Here is a 16,984-nt window from a genome sequence, read left to right as displayed (position 1 = left end):
ATCATAGTTTTTTGTATAACTACAGACATGGATACAAATGACAATACTGGAATCCCAACAACCATCAATGAGCACTTCTGAATATGCATTTCAAGCTTTTTTGTTATCAGATGCAAACTGAACACAATATATTTATTCATATTTTATCATTGTGTGATTTTTCTCACAGGGAACCAAATTATCTGATGATAATACAGAGAGCCTTCAAATTGATTCTGCCCTTTATCAATGAGTTTCTCAAATCTGTTTCAATGATGTGTGAACCTGTCTTCATTGACACTAACACATCTATAAATGTGTGGATATATACTGTATATAGACTGTTCTTGAGTGATAAATATCCAACTTATGCACATCCGTATATAAGAACAAGTTTCTACAATATTATTACATTCAGAATTCTCATGTACAGCAGAACTTGCTTCCTCTCACTCTCCACTTTTAGTATATATTCTTTTGAATCAGTCATTCTATGCTTTGATGTCATCCCTTATAACACTATGGAGATATCGTTACCACATTGAGTGTTGTTATGTATTTTCTGACTTGCAAACAATATCAGTTTAAAAACAGAACCTGTTTGTTATCCATGGACAGTGGAAAATGTCTCAAGACATGATTCAGAATCATCATGTTTGCATTTATTTACTGACGTAGACCCCACACATACACACACACGCACCAGGAAGACTCAAATAGCCATCTTCACATCTTTGCATGATAAAAAAGAAGCCAGCAATAAGCACATGTAAAAATGGCAAAGTATTAACTGGCAAAAAAATTATCAAGAAAAACTAAAGCAAGAAGTTATATAGAAATGGAAAGGCACAAAGTTATTCAATACATGAAATTCCATACCACTATATTTATGAATATAAATCCTCTGATTGTCAGAATCAGAATTAATATTACTGGCATACATTGTGAAATATGTTGTTTTGCAGCAGCAGTACATCGCAATACATAATAAACTACAAATTACAATAGTATATGCTATGTAAAATAAAATAGATAGTGCAAAAAGAGAAAAAAAATGAGGTAGTGAACATAGATTCACTGTCCATTCAAAATTCAGAAGGCAGTGGGGAAGAAGCTGTTCCTAAAATGTTGAATGTGTGTCTTCAGGCTCCTGTACCTCCTCCTTAATGGTAGAAATGAGAAGAAGTCATGTCCTGGGTGATTGGGGGCCCTTAATGACAGATGTCAACTTTTGACTCATTACCTTTTGAAGATTTCCTCAGTGCTGGGGAGGGTAGTATCCATGATAGAGATGGCTGAGCTTGCAACTTTCTGCATTTTTTTCCCAATCCTGTGCAGCGGCTCCTCCATACCAGGTTAAAATGCTCACCATGGTACACCTGTAGAAATTTTTGGGAGTCTTTGGTGACATTCTAAGTCTCCTCAAACTCCTAATGACACCTGCTGTCATGCCTTCTTTGTATTTGTACCAATATGTCGGGGCCAGGATAGACCTTCAGAGATGTTGACACTCAGAAACTCATCCTTTCCTCTGATGAACCCTCGATGAGGACCGTCATGTGTTCTCCCAACTTCCCCTTCCTGAAGTCCATAATCAATTCCTTGGTCTTACTTATGTTGAATGCAAGATTGTTGTGACTCCACTCAACCATCTAATCTATCTCACTCCTATATGCCTCCTCGCCATCATCTCATATTCTGCCAACAGCAAATTTATAGATGGCATTTGAGCTGTGCCTAGCCATACAATTGTGAGTGTAGAGCAAGGGCTCCCAGGAACCATTGCTTAATGGAATTGGTCCATGGCATAAGAAAGGTTGGTAACCCCTGGTGTAGAGAGGGTAGGACAGAGTGGGCCAAGCAAGCAGCCTTGAGGTGTGCCAATGTTGATTGTCAGCGAGGAGCAGATGTTATTTATGCCCTGCACTTACTGTGGTCTCCTGATGAGGAGGTCAAATGCAGAGGGAGGTACAGAGGACCAAGTTTGGAACCTGTTGATTAGTACTGAAGGTATGGTAGTGTTAAATGCTGAGCCATAATCAATAAACAGCAGCTTGATGTAGGTATTGTTATTGTCCAGGTAATCCAAGGCCAGAGGGATTACGTCCACTGTAGACCTATGTAGTAATAGGCAAATTGCAGCGGGTCCAGGTCTTTGCTTAGGCAAGAATTGATTCTGACCATGACCAACCTCCCAGAGGACTTCATTACATTAGAGGAGAGTACAACTGGACGATGGTTATTGAGGCAGCTCACTCTGCTCTTCTTGGACACAGGTATGATTGTTGCCCTTTTCAAGCAGGTGGGAACCTCTGAAGACAGCAGTGAGAGATTAGGGATGTTCTTGAACCCTCCCGCCTGTTGGTTGGCACAGGTTTCCAGTGCTCTACCAGGTACACAATCAGCGCAGAGATCACAGGATCACAAAATGCGGCAGGGATTCACACGGATGTAGTTTTATTCTCCCTTTCAAAACGTACATAAAATACGTTTAGTTCATCTGGGAGTTAGGTTTTACTTTGTGGGAAGTAATGGTCTGTAAACCCTGCCAGACCTGACATGCATCCAGTTCCATCTCTAACTTGAATTGGAATTGTTTTTTGGTATAGTTTTGAATCACCGGTCTTGAATGCCACAGATCTAGCCCTCAGTAGACTATGAATCTCCTGGTTCATCCAGGGCATTTGGCTTGGGTATTCCAGTATGTTCTCAAAGGCACACACTCATCCACACAGGTCTTAGTGAAGTCAGTGATAACTGTGGCATATTTATTCAGATTTGAAGATGAATCCCTGAATATTGTCCAATTAACTGATTCAAAGCAGTGCTGTAAGCACCCTCCACCTTCCTTGACCATACCTTCTTGGTGCTATGATCTCTGCTTATTATGTGGGAGCAAAAGTATAGCCACGTGATCAGACTTTCCAAAGTGTGAGCATGGATGGCACAGTAAGCGTTCTTGATGGTAGAATAACAGTGATCAAATGTGTTGGCTCCTCTGGTTAGTGGTAGTTGTTCAGAGATTTCTTCAGGCTGGCCTGATTGAAATCCCTTGCAGTGATTGGGAAGACATCAGGGTGCGCTGTTTCGTGACTGCCGATCACGGTGCTCAGTGCCTGCTTGATATTGGCCTTAGGCGAATGTATACCACTACCAGGATGATGGTGGAAAACTCCCTTGGCAGATAAAATGGATGACATTATAGTCAATGCTTCACTTGTTTATATCAATAGCATATGGCATCTTTGCACTTCCACATCTGGGTCATAATTTTAATGCTAAAAAGTAACTGTTAAAAACCTGCATTACCTTAAAGTCAATTTACAATAAATATATTGTTCTTGAGATGTTTCCTCTCATAGAAATACCAATTTTACAGGCTTTCTTCATAATTCCAATTTATCAGAATTACATACAAAATATAATATTTTACTGGCTACAGACTACTCAAGTCACCAAACAGCTCTTTAGATACTCAGCTCAGTCCTGATTGATTGAACAAAAAATTCTTCAGAAAACTGTAACTTGATATCACAAAGGAGTTGAAGTTCTGTCAACCAATTTTCAATGAACATGGCACACAGAATGAAACAACTCAAAACCTCAGAGAAGTAAAATTAAGCACAGACAGGGCCCTGATTAATATTTGAAATAGAAATAATTTTGAAGTCATTATTAATGTAGTGAGCAGAGTAGAAATATCTGCTTGTGCTAATAGGGAGAAAAACTTCCAATAATTCAGAGATCCAAAAATGGGAGCATATTCCTCAGTATGAACCTTCCTCTTTCCATTCTTTCCTAAAAATTATTTCTATACATGCACCATTAGCACTAATGAGTTTTTTCACATTCTCATGAGAAGTCACTGATTCGACACAATAAACCAGATTACTTTCAAAGCTTTTTTAATTTTATTAGATGCCTTGATGATTGGAGAATTTGGAAACAGTTGAAATAGATTAAAATGCTTTAATTTGCCTATCGAAGCAACAACAGGTACACAGCAGATGCCTTCTCATTGGCTCTTCACACAACCCTGGAACATCTAGACAGCAAAGATGCATACATCAGGATGCTCTTTATCAATTACAGCTCAGCATTTAATACCAACATCCCCTCAAAATTAATCAGTAAACTCCAAGGCATGGGCCTCAATATCCCCTATATAATTGGATTCTGGATTTCCTGACTTACAGACTCCAGTCAGTTCAGATTGACAATAACATCTTCTCCACAATCTATGTCAGTACAGGTGCACAACAGGGATGTGTGCTTAGCCTCCTGTTCTACTCGCTTTTCACCTATAACTGTGTGGCTAGGTACAGCTCCAACACCACATACAAGTTTGCTGATGACAGCATTGTTGCAGGCCGTATCAAAGGTGGTGATGAAACAGCATACAGGAGCGAGATTGAAAATTTAGCTGAGTAGTGTAACAACAACATTTCACCCAATGTCAGCAAGACCAACAGACTGATTGTAGGCTTCAGGAGAGGGAAACCAGAGGTCCACGAGCCAGTACTCATCAGAGGATCAGAGGTGAGAGGGTCAGTAACTTTAAATTCCTGGGTGTCACTATCTCAGAGGACCTGTCCTGGACACATCATATAAATGTAATTGCAAAGAAATTCTACTTCCTTAGGAGTCTGCAGAAATTCGGCATGTCATCAAAAACCTTGGCAAACCTACACATGTGTAGTGGAAAGTGTGCTGACTGGCTGTGTTGTGGTCTGGTATGGGAACTCCAATGCCCTTGAGTGGAAAATCCTACAAAAGGCAGTAGACTCAGCCTGTATATCATGGGTAAAGCTCTCTCAACCATTGAGCACATCTACATGAAACGTTGTCATAGAAAAGCAGCATCCACCATCAAAGATCCTCACCACTCAGGTCATGCTCTTTTCTCACTGCTGCCAACAGGTAGAAAGTACAGGTGCCTCAGGAGTCACACCATCAGGTTCAGGAACAGTTACTACCCCTCAACCATTAGGGTCTTGAACAAAATATAACTACACTCATTCTATTTCTGGTCTTCCCACAACCAATGATCTCACTTTAAGGACTTGTATCTTGTTATTTCATGCTCTCGTTATTTACTGCTATTTACTTATATTTGTATTTGCACAGTTTACAGTTACTGTTCTATAGATTTGCTGAGTATGCCTGCAGGAAATAGAACCTCAGGGTTGTATGTGGTGACATGTATGTACTCTAATAATAAATTTTATTTTGAACCTTTAAAGATTTAGGAAAAAAACATTAACACATTTAAGAACACTGTAAAATGACAGTGTAGAAAATAATTGCAAACATTAGGATTAAGTGATGAAACAAAACATAAAGATATCTGTACTTTCAATCAATTCAAATGAATGCCCGTACAGCAAAACTGAGCCTAATGGTAGAACTGGGCATCCATTTTCTAATCTTCTATGGAACCTTGGCTAAAAAATCATAACGTTCATGCCTGTTACCAATGTTTCTACCTCTGAAGATACTGCCCAAGTAGTCACAGTATTAACTCCAATCTGTGACTGGTTAATAACTCTACTCATCACAGGAATCAATTTCTACTGAACACATTTTTCATTTTGTTCCAGTTCCTGTACACTTCTCTCTTGTGAAGCAAGCCAAACTTTTCTTTCCTGCCTTTCATGTAACTGCCCCATTATTGGCAACATTCTAAGATAAAAATACACTACCTATTCTAAAAAATAAGCTTTACCATCCTTTCTAAAACACTATGATTGGAATTCAACAAAATTATGTAGCTGAGGCCCAATTAACACTTTACGAAAGGTATAAAACACGCTTATTGATGCTAACCTGATAACTTTATTCAAAAGAAAATGAACTTATTCAAGGAAAGTGCTTAAATATGCTGGAAAGTTTCAAAGCAACTACAGAGCAGAAACAATACTTGGATTGGCTTTCTATAGAATCAACCCAAAAGACAAATTTAGGTGTGTAACTGCAAAAAAAAATCTGCCAAATCACCTGCTACTTGATTTACATATCCCTATTAAAAATCCTGGGTTTCCATGAGATGAACAGTTTCACAGAAATAAAGTACTGGAATGTCTATTCCCAAACGTTTAGGCCTAGCATGCTACAAATGAACACAACGGTAGAATTACAGACTTCTGTAGACTTTTCAAGTCAAGATGCTTGAATATTCAGGAAGGAGATTAGGAAGAAATTGAGGAAAGAAGGGGGTGTGTAGGGAGGGGGTTAAGGAGGAGGAAGGGAGGGGAGAGAGGTGGGGGAGATGAAGGACGGTACAAAGAGGGTGGAATGTATAACGTATGCAAGGCCTGTGCATCCAGTTGATTGCCCAAAACAATCCTTCAAGAATCTTAACAGATTTTTAAAACTGTTTTAAAAATGGTGTTTTAAAAAAAGATAATATATTGAACATCAGGCTCTTCCTGTTTTCTGGACTCACTGTCAGCAGTGGTATGCTTGGAAAAGATATTGCACATTTAGTATAATACTTGTTGTATTCTGCTCTGATCTTTGTTTCCTTTGCTAGCCATCCTGTTCTTACCCTGTCTGGATCTGAAATATACTAGTGCTGAAATAGAACATTTTTCTAATGTATACTTTAAATGCTCAAAACTAATTTCATAGTTCTACCAATAAACAGACTGTGATCATCTTCACTGTATTCATACAAGCTAAATTTAAATCAGACCTAATAGAATGCTTTACTCGATGCAGTGATGCAAATGATGATTGATAGTGAATCACAATGCAGAAAGTCAAACAGATCCAGGCTAATAACCATAAGTGAAGATTAGTTAAATTAGCTTAATTCAGTACTGTTCAGTCCTGGCAAACTTATTCTGGATAACTCAAAAAGTTCAGCTGACTAAATGCACGGGGAAAAACCTTCTGCTTAATATATGAAAGATTACTTCCAGTTTAAATTACTGTGCCAAATATGAGTGTGTTAAAGTTAGTCATTGTTTGACTGAAAGAGTAAACTATGATGGCTGCAACAAGTCTTTATTTCACATCTTTGAAGTGAATTGCCATGTAATGACTTTTCAAACAATAATCATTAAAATTTAGACAGTCCTCAAACCTTCGAGGTAAATTCCAATATTCTTTGACAGACATGGTTAAAAAGAGTTATACAGAGGGGTAGAAGTGTTATACAAAGGGTTATAAAAAGAGGAAATTCTCTGGAGGTCCAAATAGATGCATCATTACACATACAGTTACTGAGCAATTCAGATCCATTACTTTTAGTTTGAACAGAAGACAAGCAAAGAGAAAACTATATTGCAATGTAAGAAATGCCACTACTTAAAACATTTTTATATATGGGTATTCCTTAGAATTGCTCATAAAATGCAGTGGAACACTAGCCTGTGAGAAAACTACTCTGTGAGAAAACCCCTCAGCTATGTGGAGTACTTCGCCATGTATTCAACATGAGCCTGAGGCGCTGGAGGGTTCCTGTACTGTGGAAGACGTCCTACCTCATCCCTGTGCCGAAGACGCCGCGTCCAAGCGGCCTCAATGACTACAGACCGGTGGTATTGACCTCCCACATCATGAAGACCCTGGAGAGACTTGTTCTGGAGCTGCTCCGGCCTATGGTCAGGCCACACTTAGATCCCCTCCAGTTCGCCTACCAGCCCCGACTAGGAGTTGAGGATGCCATCGTCTACCTGCTGAACCGTGTCCACGCCCACCTGGACAAGCCAGCAAGCACTGTGAGGGTCATGTTTTTTGACTTCTCCAGTGCATTCAACACCATCCGCCCTGCTCTGCTGGGGGAGAAGCTGACAGCAATGCAGGTGGATGCTTCCCTGGTATCATGGATTCTTGATTACCTGACTGGCAGACCACAGTATGTGTGCTTGCAACACTGTGTGTCCGACACAGTGATCAGCAGCACTGGGGCTCCACAGGGGACTACCTTGTCTCCCTTTCTCTTCACCATTTACACCTCGGACTTCAACTACTGCACAGAGTCTTGTCATCTTCAGAAGTTTTCGGATGACTCTGCCATAGTTGGATGCATCAGCAAGGGAGATGAGATTGAGTACAGGGCTACGGTAGGAAACTTTGTCACATGGTGTGAGCAGAATTATCTGCAGTTTAATGTGAAAAAGACTAAGGAGCTGGTGGTAGACCTGAGGAGAGCTAAGGTACTGGTGACCCCTGTTTCCATCCAGGGGGTCAGTGTGGACATGGTGAAGGATTACAAATACCTGGGGATATGAATTGACAATAAACTGGACTGGTCTAAGAACACTGAGGCTGTCTACAAGAAGGGTCAGATCCGTCTCTATTTCCTGAGGAGACTGAGGTCCTTTAACATCTGCCAGATGATGCTGAGGATATGCTATGAGTCTGTGGTGGCCAGTGCTATCATGTTTGCTGTTGTGTGCTGGGGCAGCAGGCTGAGGGTAGCAAACACCAACAGAATCAACAAACTCATTCGTAAGGCCAGTGATGTTGTGGGGATGGAACTGGACTCTCTGACGGTGGTGTCTGAAAAGAGGATGCTGTCTAAGTTGCCTGCCATCTTGGTCAATGTCTCCCATCCACTACATAATGTACTGGGTGGGCACAGGAGTACATTCAGCCAGAGACTCATTCCTCCGAGATGCAGCACAGAGCGTCATAGGAAGTCATTCCTGCCTGTGGCCATCAAACTTTACAACTCCTCCCTTAGAGGGTCAGACACCCTGAGCCGATAGGCTAGTCCTGGACTTATTTCATAATTTACTGGCATAATTTACATATTACGATTTAACTATTTATGGTTCTATTACTATTTATTATTTATGGTGCAACTGTAACGAAAACCAATTCCCCCCGGGATCAATAAAGTATGACTATGACTATTAGGGAATATTCCTAGTGAATGAGATAATGTTATTTTGGAGCGATGAGTTGAAAATATCCAAGTCTAAGATAGATAGTGAGTTATGCTGATAGGAATGAATAGTTAAAGGAGAAACCAGTGCCATATAAATTTCATGGGTACTGACAAACAGTTGGCTGGATCAGATTTGTAGGTGTTGTGTTAAGAGTGCAATGGAACAGGGAAAACTTAGGATGCAGGAGAGTGAGCACTGTGGGGTAATGGACTGCACAATGCTTAATAGAGGTACACAGCATAAAGTTAGTGAATAACTTGTGAGGTGCTGGTGGACAGATGAGAAAATAAGTGGGCACTATGATGTGGACTGGGGAAGTAGCCTTCTAGTATTAACAAAACTGAAAACAAGAGAGAAAATGCACTGATGAACTGGCTACAGATATTTTGTTCAAAAATATTTGGTTTATACTGGAGAAATTTAAATAGCTACTATCATCCTGATGACTTGAAAATCTATCAAACTAATACAGAATACAGCTGATGGTAATAAAAGCTTTCTGAGAGTTTACAGTATTCAATGTACAGTATGTGGTTTTTCTACTGTTACAACTTTCAGGTACCAATTTTATGTAGCACAATTTAGGCAATAAACTACAGGCAGCAGTCTAACTAGAGCATGTAAATTGGGGTGCTATGACATCATTGGAACCACAAAGTCATTTAAAAAGTGTTAGACATGGTTTCAGCTGAATACTGCACCCGTCCACTGTTCAGTTTAGATGCAGCTCAAAGCATACAAATAATGCTTTTGATCAGTCTTCACTACTCTTCCTCAAATGACCAAACCTTCATTTTTAATCTGTGTTTTGTGAATTGCTCACTAGGTTTCTCACCTTCCCATGACAATGATCTGTTTTTCAGTATCGGAAGTATGCAAACATCTTCCCTGTAGTGTCCCAACAAGGCCAAATTTCATACAAAGTCAATTATGATGTTAAACATTCTAATCACTATAGATGAATTATGATGAAAAATGTTCTCTCAATCTAGTCAAATTTGTATTCCTCTAAATCAAAAACTTAAGTTGAAACAACATAAATGGACTATTTATGATAGAAGAGAGAAATTGAAAGCTAAACAAGTTATGGTTCTAGATCTAAATATTGACATAATCTTAAGCTTTTGAGGGAAATTGTACAGTTCATGAAAATTTATGTGAATATTATGAGAATGGATTTTTAGTGCCTTTTTAAAAAAAAGCCACAAAACATTGATTGGGCAAAAACAGAGCACAGAAAGTAAATGTTAGGCCAAGGTTCTGCTTTAAAAAAGGTTTTCAGCAGGACATCAAAGAAGCGGAGTAAGTTGATGAAAGAGAGAAAATACAATATGTAAATAAGAAGAGTGCAGGATTCTCTGGGTGAAAGCATAAGCACCAATGACTTATGCACAAGCCAGAATTTTTTAAATGGTGAGTTTTCTGGGGTTGTTGGCTAGAGGAGATTAAAGACACAAAAAGTGCCAGAGCCATGAAGAGCATAAAAACAAGGGAATGGGAGCTAATGCAGAAATTATAAGAGTGGTGGTTCAGTCAGACTTGCTGACATGCAGGAGGTCTGCAAAGTTTTGGAGGAGTTGAGGATTTTTATTGCGGGTGAAAGTTGGGAGACTTGCATAGAGAGCACAAGAATAGTCAAGAATCAAGTTGACAATGACACAAATGATAGATTCCGTATAAAATGGATGTGGCAAAAGCATGACATTGCTGATTCTTTTGGTAGAAAGAACATGAGATTGGGATCAATGACAATGGCTTTTATCAATCTCTTTTAACTAAAGGAAAATGGAGCTCAACTACATCTAGCCATCAGACAAGCAGACATTAGCACTGATACCAAGTCTGGGGACAACACCAGTAGCTATGCAGCAGTGTCAAGGAAAGATCAAACTATTTGGGGGAAAAAGGAAAGGCATCAATAAGAATTTCAGCCAATTTGGAGCACAGATGTAAAGTTGAATATTTGCAGGTTAATGGTAAATTGGGTCAGCAGCTTCGATGAGAATAACACAAAGAAACCATGAGGGTGAGAAACTGGGACTATTAATCGCGAGACATGAATAACGTTCATTCTCAGTGTGGCATTCTGAGAATGTAAATTGTGATTCAGTAAGTGTCTAGTAGTAAATATACCAACAAATTACATTATGAGGAAGCTGTCAATTATCATAAAATTCAACAACTCTTTTTTGTAGAGGTGCAGTCAGGCTATCGAAATATATTTATTTTATTGAATATGCTGTAAAAGTTTGTTATAGTTCTGAAAATGGTAAAGTATTTCAAAAGATAGGAAAATTAACCCTTGCATACTGTTTGGGTCAAATTTGACCCGAACAGTATGTGAGGGTTAATTTGATCAGCCTTTAAAATTTTTGATATGGCAGAATAACTGAAAGTTCAGAAAATAAATAACAATTATGAGCTTCTGAAAAATATAGTGATGTATTTTGTTTCATTCACAAAAGCACACAGAAACATAATGATAACCCAAATTCAATAATGGGATTTGAAAGAAGGAATAGTTCTCTATAACAAAATCTCTGACAATATACTATATATTTATGTTTTGTGGTTGCTTTCAATCCATTCAACCAAATTTAATTTGAACTACAACCTAAGGCATTTTTGAACAGGATTCTGATAAGTAAATCCCTGTAATTACCACTTCCAAGTCAATATACAACAAGTGACAATGGTGAGACTGCAAATACGCAGAATAGCATTGCTTGGATTTTAACAAACATTAGGCCTCCAATTAAATTATGCTTACTCTCAGCTGAGTTCAATAGACATTCAGATTTGAATTGGTAGAACAGTTTTAATGGTTTAGCAAATTTTAGTTCTGCTAGAACTCCCAGTGAATGAACAGTTGATCTAAAGGATGAAGACTTAAAAAGTTAAACATGAATCTCTCCAACCTTTAAAAATAGAAGCATTAAAAGTGCCTGCAGTAAAAATTAGAATTCAAATTATTACACTCATTCAAGCGCAATAGTGGAGGAAAAGGAAGAGGGTGAACAAACCTTCAAAAGATGGAGAAAAGGTTCAAAAAGGAGAGTTTTTTTTATATAAAGAACAAAGTTCAATTAACAGGGGGAATTGGTTGTCAATTTATATCATCTGACCACTATTTTCAAAGTTATAATAGTTTTAAAAATAAACTTGAAACATTACCAAATTTTAAAAGTTCTTTACAGTTTCTCACTTTACAAAACAGGTTGTACATTGTAACTACATGATCACCACAATCTTTAGATCTCGATGGAAATCGCAGATGGCACTAAATTTCAATAATTTTCAAAATAATTGTCAAAATATTCCTCCAGTTGTGTTTGCAGCGTAGTTTACAATTCTGCTTTAAGGTCACTGTAGTTATATTAGGTTCGTATACGAATCAAAATTTAAATAATTATAACCATGCTCATCTCAATATTGCTTAAAGGAAACGAATGACTTCAATTTATACAATTACATGTGGTATTAACAGGTTAATATTACGGATAACTTTTTAAAAAGTAATTTAAAAAAGATAAAGCTATGTACTTATTTTGATGACAAAAAAATGTGGCGATTGATTTTGTGGGAAAAAATAACCCTTGTAAGATACTACGTTCCGTTCTCAAACCACACTTGGATTTCATCACCTTACCGTTTGTAGAAATGAACAATGCAAAATCGAGATTTGATTCTAAAGCAAGTCCTCGCACTCCCTCGGTGCTGTACCATTAGATGACTGTTTATGTTTTGCTTGGGTCACAAATAAAAGGAAAATGCAGACGCACAGCTGACAGCTTCTTGCCACTTCATACTGCGGTTCATCTCCGCTTCCGTCACCGATAGTGTGAATTTAAGATTAATTGTTAAGTATCAACTTTAAAACAAGATTTACGCCTTCTCTTTCCAATAACTTTTCTTTCTTTCGAGTTCAGATATTTTTCACGCATATACCTATGCTTGTGATGAAATGAAAGAGAGATAAACACTCCGGAGTTATTTTGATCGATTCATTTTCGTTGTGATTGCTATAATTATTAACGACATCGGTCCAAAATTCATTTATTAAAATATTGTAGGCGATTGCGGAAGATAAAAGTCGCTGAAAGGTTCTTCAGTATAAGGAATCATTCTTTTCTGTAAGCGTGTTGCAGTATCTGGTATTGAGAACGAAAACCTGCGAGTTTCACTTGGGTTGGTGTGGCAGAATCTACCGGCGATGCACTTGAACTTTAAAAAAAACTTAACTGTTGAAAATGGCGGCGGGAAGGGGAGTGAGGAACAATGGAAAAAGTTTTGAAAAGTCTTGTACGTTCGGTCACAAAAAGACTATTTAATTCTAAATGGAAAATCAAAAAAAAAAGTCTGAAAATCGCCACATTCAGGACAGTTTTCTTCAGAGGTACATGTTACGCAAAAGTAAGTTACTCTCAATTCGTTTGGTAAATTTAATTCATTGTTAAGGGTTTTCTTTCTTATCGGCAGAATCTGACGTCCTTCAATTTCACTTTTATTATAATCCGCGATCAAAATGGCGCGCGAGGAATATGTGCATAAAATATAAAACTTCCGAAAAAAAATTGAATGGCTTGTTTCTCTTTAATTCTCGCTGCAGTAATAAATTTCTCAACCCCCTTCAAGAATGATCTCGTCATTATCGCTTTAAGTTTATTTCTCGCCCTTCATGGGAGAAATATAAAAGGCAGCTATAGGTTATGCTAATTTATTTAAATCTAACGCCGAACTTGAACTTGACTTTCTTGTAACTCTGCGGACTTGGTTTGCGCTAGGAAGGGGAAAGGTGGAAGACGAAAATTAAGGAACAACTCGGGCCGAAACCCTAAAAAAAAGCTTCCTGCTTGTTTAAAACTGCAGCTGGAGCTAGGATTCCCAAAGACGTTGGGGGTGGGGGGGGGGAGCCGGCTGTTATTCTCCGAGAAAGGGTGGGTGGACATGACGCCATTTTGTGCTGCTTCTTTCCACCCTGCTCGCTCACCTGGAAGGAGGAAGCGGAAGGGGGCGGAACACTTCACGCACACCGCCCTCGGCAGCCAATAGAAACGGCAACGTGAGGGAGCGCGCAGGGGTATGCCAGCGAACCAGAACGCGCGTGTCGACTGCGTTGGGCACGAGGTCGGTGTTTGCAGGAATGTGCGTGCACTTTGGAGAGCGTTGTGATTTTTTTCCTCTCTGATTTAAACTGACGCACTTGCAGCCGGATTTCTGAAGCAGAGATGCACATTGGGGAATGTCATTTTTTAAGTAAATAACATTCCTTTAAAAAAATAACTAGCTAGAATCAGAGAAGCAAGCTATGAAATTAGCAGACTGTCATAAAAAGTACCATCTTGTATATTATTGTCTTCAATTAATGAAATCTGCCATCTTAGCCTTTATGTGAATCCAGATCCACCACTGTAGTTGACTCTTAACTACCACTTCATTTCTGGGGATGGGGATAGTCATAGTCATACTTTATTGATCCCGAGGGAAATTGGTTTTTGTTACAGTTGCACCATAATTAAATAGTAATAAAACCAAAAATAATTAAATAGTAATATGTACATTATGCCAGGAAATAAATCCAGTACCAGCCTATTGGCTCAGGATAGACAATAATTGCCAAGACTGCCAGCAATGTCCACATCTCAGGAACAAGCAAAAATAAATCATCAGCATATTACTCTGGTGCACAACAGTTGGTTTGCTAAGCATTCAAAACAAACTTTACCTAAATAGATGCTTTAAAAGATCTGCAAATTTTGTTAACACAAATTGCTATTAGGGAAAGAAAATATGCTGGCAATTTCCCCCGCTAAACAATGCTGATGACTCTTGTGGCATTATGTGCAGCTCTGAACACATCGAAGATAATTTAACTTGTGTTTTCAAGTGCGCTACCGCAAAATATATATTTGAAAGCAATTTGGAAATTAAAATTACAATAAAAATGAATAGGGAAATGTTTCTCTGAAGTCATTTTTATGAAGATGGGATTACAACACCACAGATAAAAATAATGGGGATCTATGACATAGGAGTAATATTGAAACTTCTGCTACAATGGCACTTACAAGCTATATAGCAAGTATAATGAGCATAGGTATACATTTCAACAGGCAAATCTCCAGAAGGAAATAGTCAAGGACTATTTTCTGGTAGAACTATATTCTGTATAAACTTTACAACCTTGAGATTTGTCTGCTGACAAGCAGCCACAAAACAAGAAACACTATAGAACCCAATTTAAAAAAATACCAAAACCCATTGTGTGGAGAGAGAGAAAAAAACACAAATCATACAAGTATTAAAATCAAGCAACAGCACCCAGAACAAAATTGAATCCATAGACCCGAAGCTCAGAGCAGGCCCATGGTCTCAGTCTCAATTCATCACACAGCAGGGCAGATCATCGTGAATGTTGGAGCAGTCAGAGCAGGGCACAGCCTCAGGGCTGAGGAGATCATGGTAAAAGTCGCGGAGCAGAACCAGCCCCGACCCTGGCCCCCTGGCCTAGGTCCCGACACCCTGCCTTTTCAGTCCATCTGGCCCAGCATTTAAAGTGTCCAACCACCGGGTTGTCCCCCATATAACCTGGATTCTGAATTCTACATCTCAGTAAAAATGTTATAGCCTTGCATGCATACGCGAAATGTCCCCCACACTAAATTTTTATATGGCAGACACCGCCTACTTAAACTCGTTATAGACTGCAATTACATTTAGTAGTGCAGTTGGGCCTCAGCCTGCACTTCAAAGGGAGACGGATGTTCTAATTACAATTTCTGTCTGCGGTAGTGATACTGTGATTTCCCTCAGTAGGGAAGTCCAAATGTAGTGTGACAAAATCACAAAGATAATATATTATAATAAATGGAAATTCCTTTTACAGATCAATGTGGCAAGAGGTGTGAGTAGACATAGAAACCTAACAGAGAATGCTGAAATAATCAGTTACAAAGGCCAGCAATGGGGATTAGAGAGTAAAACTTTCCAGTTTACCATTCCTTAATCATTGACTTGAAATATGAGCCGCTTCTCTCGCTATAGATGCTGCCTGATTTGCTGAGGGCCCTCTATACCTTTTGCTTTTATTTCACACTTACAGCATTTGCAGTTTTTTTCATTTTGAATTATGAAAATTAAATGTATTATACTTTGTTGTATTCAGTATGTTTTCATCATTCTCCCAACCGCTTTACCACAGCTGGAACGATTCATAATGAAGAAAGTCACGCCCTTCTGATCTGGAACCATAAGATCTGCAGATCTATTCTGCACGAGATCCAGTTAGCCAAAATCAGCACTTTTTATATAGGAAAATCCATACAACAGTGTAAAACTGTTAAATTCACTTTAATAAGAACAATTTATAGGGAGACCATACTGTCAGCATAAGGGATAAATAACATATTTTACGCTTAAGCAAGTTTATTTGTGCAGCACTTTTCAAACACAAGGCAGTTCAAAGTGCTTTACATAGAACAAGATATAAAAATCAAATGTCAGATTTCAGACTATATAAAGAGAATAAAATCACAAAAAATTAGATATGATAAATAGAAGTACAGTGCAGGAGATTCCAATCAAAAGCTACAACAAAAATAAAAGGTTTAAACCTTGATTTAAAAGCACTTAAAGTTGGGGCAGACTTCAGATCCTCTGGAAGGTTATTCCAGATATGTGGCGCATAGGAACTTCACCATATTTAGTTTTGACCCTGGTTGGTTAAGTTGGTTTTATATCATTTATGTTCATTACAGTGCATGAAACTCCTAGACAATTTACAGTATAGTTCCCCAAGATCTTGGAAGGTTACAAGAAAAGATTGCAGATAGTTTGGTGTCAAAAAGATTATAGACAGCATGGGTTTCTTCTGGATGCTCCAGTTTGTAGGTTAATTGGTCATTGTAAATTGTCCTGTGATTAGGCTCAGATTAAACGGGAGGATTGCTGGGTGGCGTGGGCTCTGGAAAGGCCTATTCCATGCTGTATCTCAATGAGTAAATTAGAAAATAGTATCATGAGGGATATAGGTTTAAGGTGAGAGTGGAAAGATACAAGGGGATATGAGGGACAATATTTTCACGCAGAGGGTTTGCATCATTGAA

At 38.5% G+C, this 16,984-nt stretch overlaps 2 long non-coding RNA genes across 4 annotated transcripts in view; one reads left to right on the top strand and one right to left on the bottom strand.

Annotated features, from left to right (window-relative positions):
- Positions 1–13,763, bottom strand: part of LOC140202669 (uncharacterized) — a 168,279-nt gene extending 154,516 nt beyond the window's left edge. For all 3 annotated transcript variants that reach the window (XR_011887151.1, XR_011887150.1, XR_011887152.1), the window contains exon 1: positions 12,529–13,763. This is a non-coding gene — a long non-coding RNA (uncharacterized lncRNA). The remainder of the gene's footprint in view (positions 1–12,528) is intronic.
- The window catches only part of LOC140202667 (uncharacterized), a 29,760-nt gene continuing 25,730 nt past the window's right edge, over positions 12,955–16,984 (top strand). Inside the window, exon 1 of the long non-coding RNA XR_011887147.1 lies at positions 12,955–13,292. This is a non-coding gene — a long non-coding RNA (uncharacterized lncRNA). The remainder of the gene's footprint in view (positions 13,293–16,984) is intronic.

The sequence above is a fragment of the Mobula birostris genome, chromosome 9, assembly GCF_030028105.1.
Source record: "Mobula birostris isolate sMobBir1 chromosome 9, sMobBir1.hap1, whole genome shotgun sequence".
Classification (NCBI taxonomy): domain Eukaryota; kingdom Metazoa; phylum Chordata; class Chondrichthyes; order Myliobatiformes; family Myliobatidae; genus Mobula; species Mobula birostris.
The sequence above is the reverse complement of the archived record's forward strand: the minus strand, read 5'-3'. Positions and strand labels throughout refer to the sequence as shown.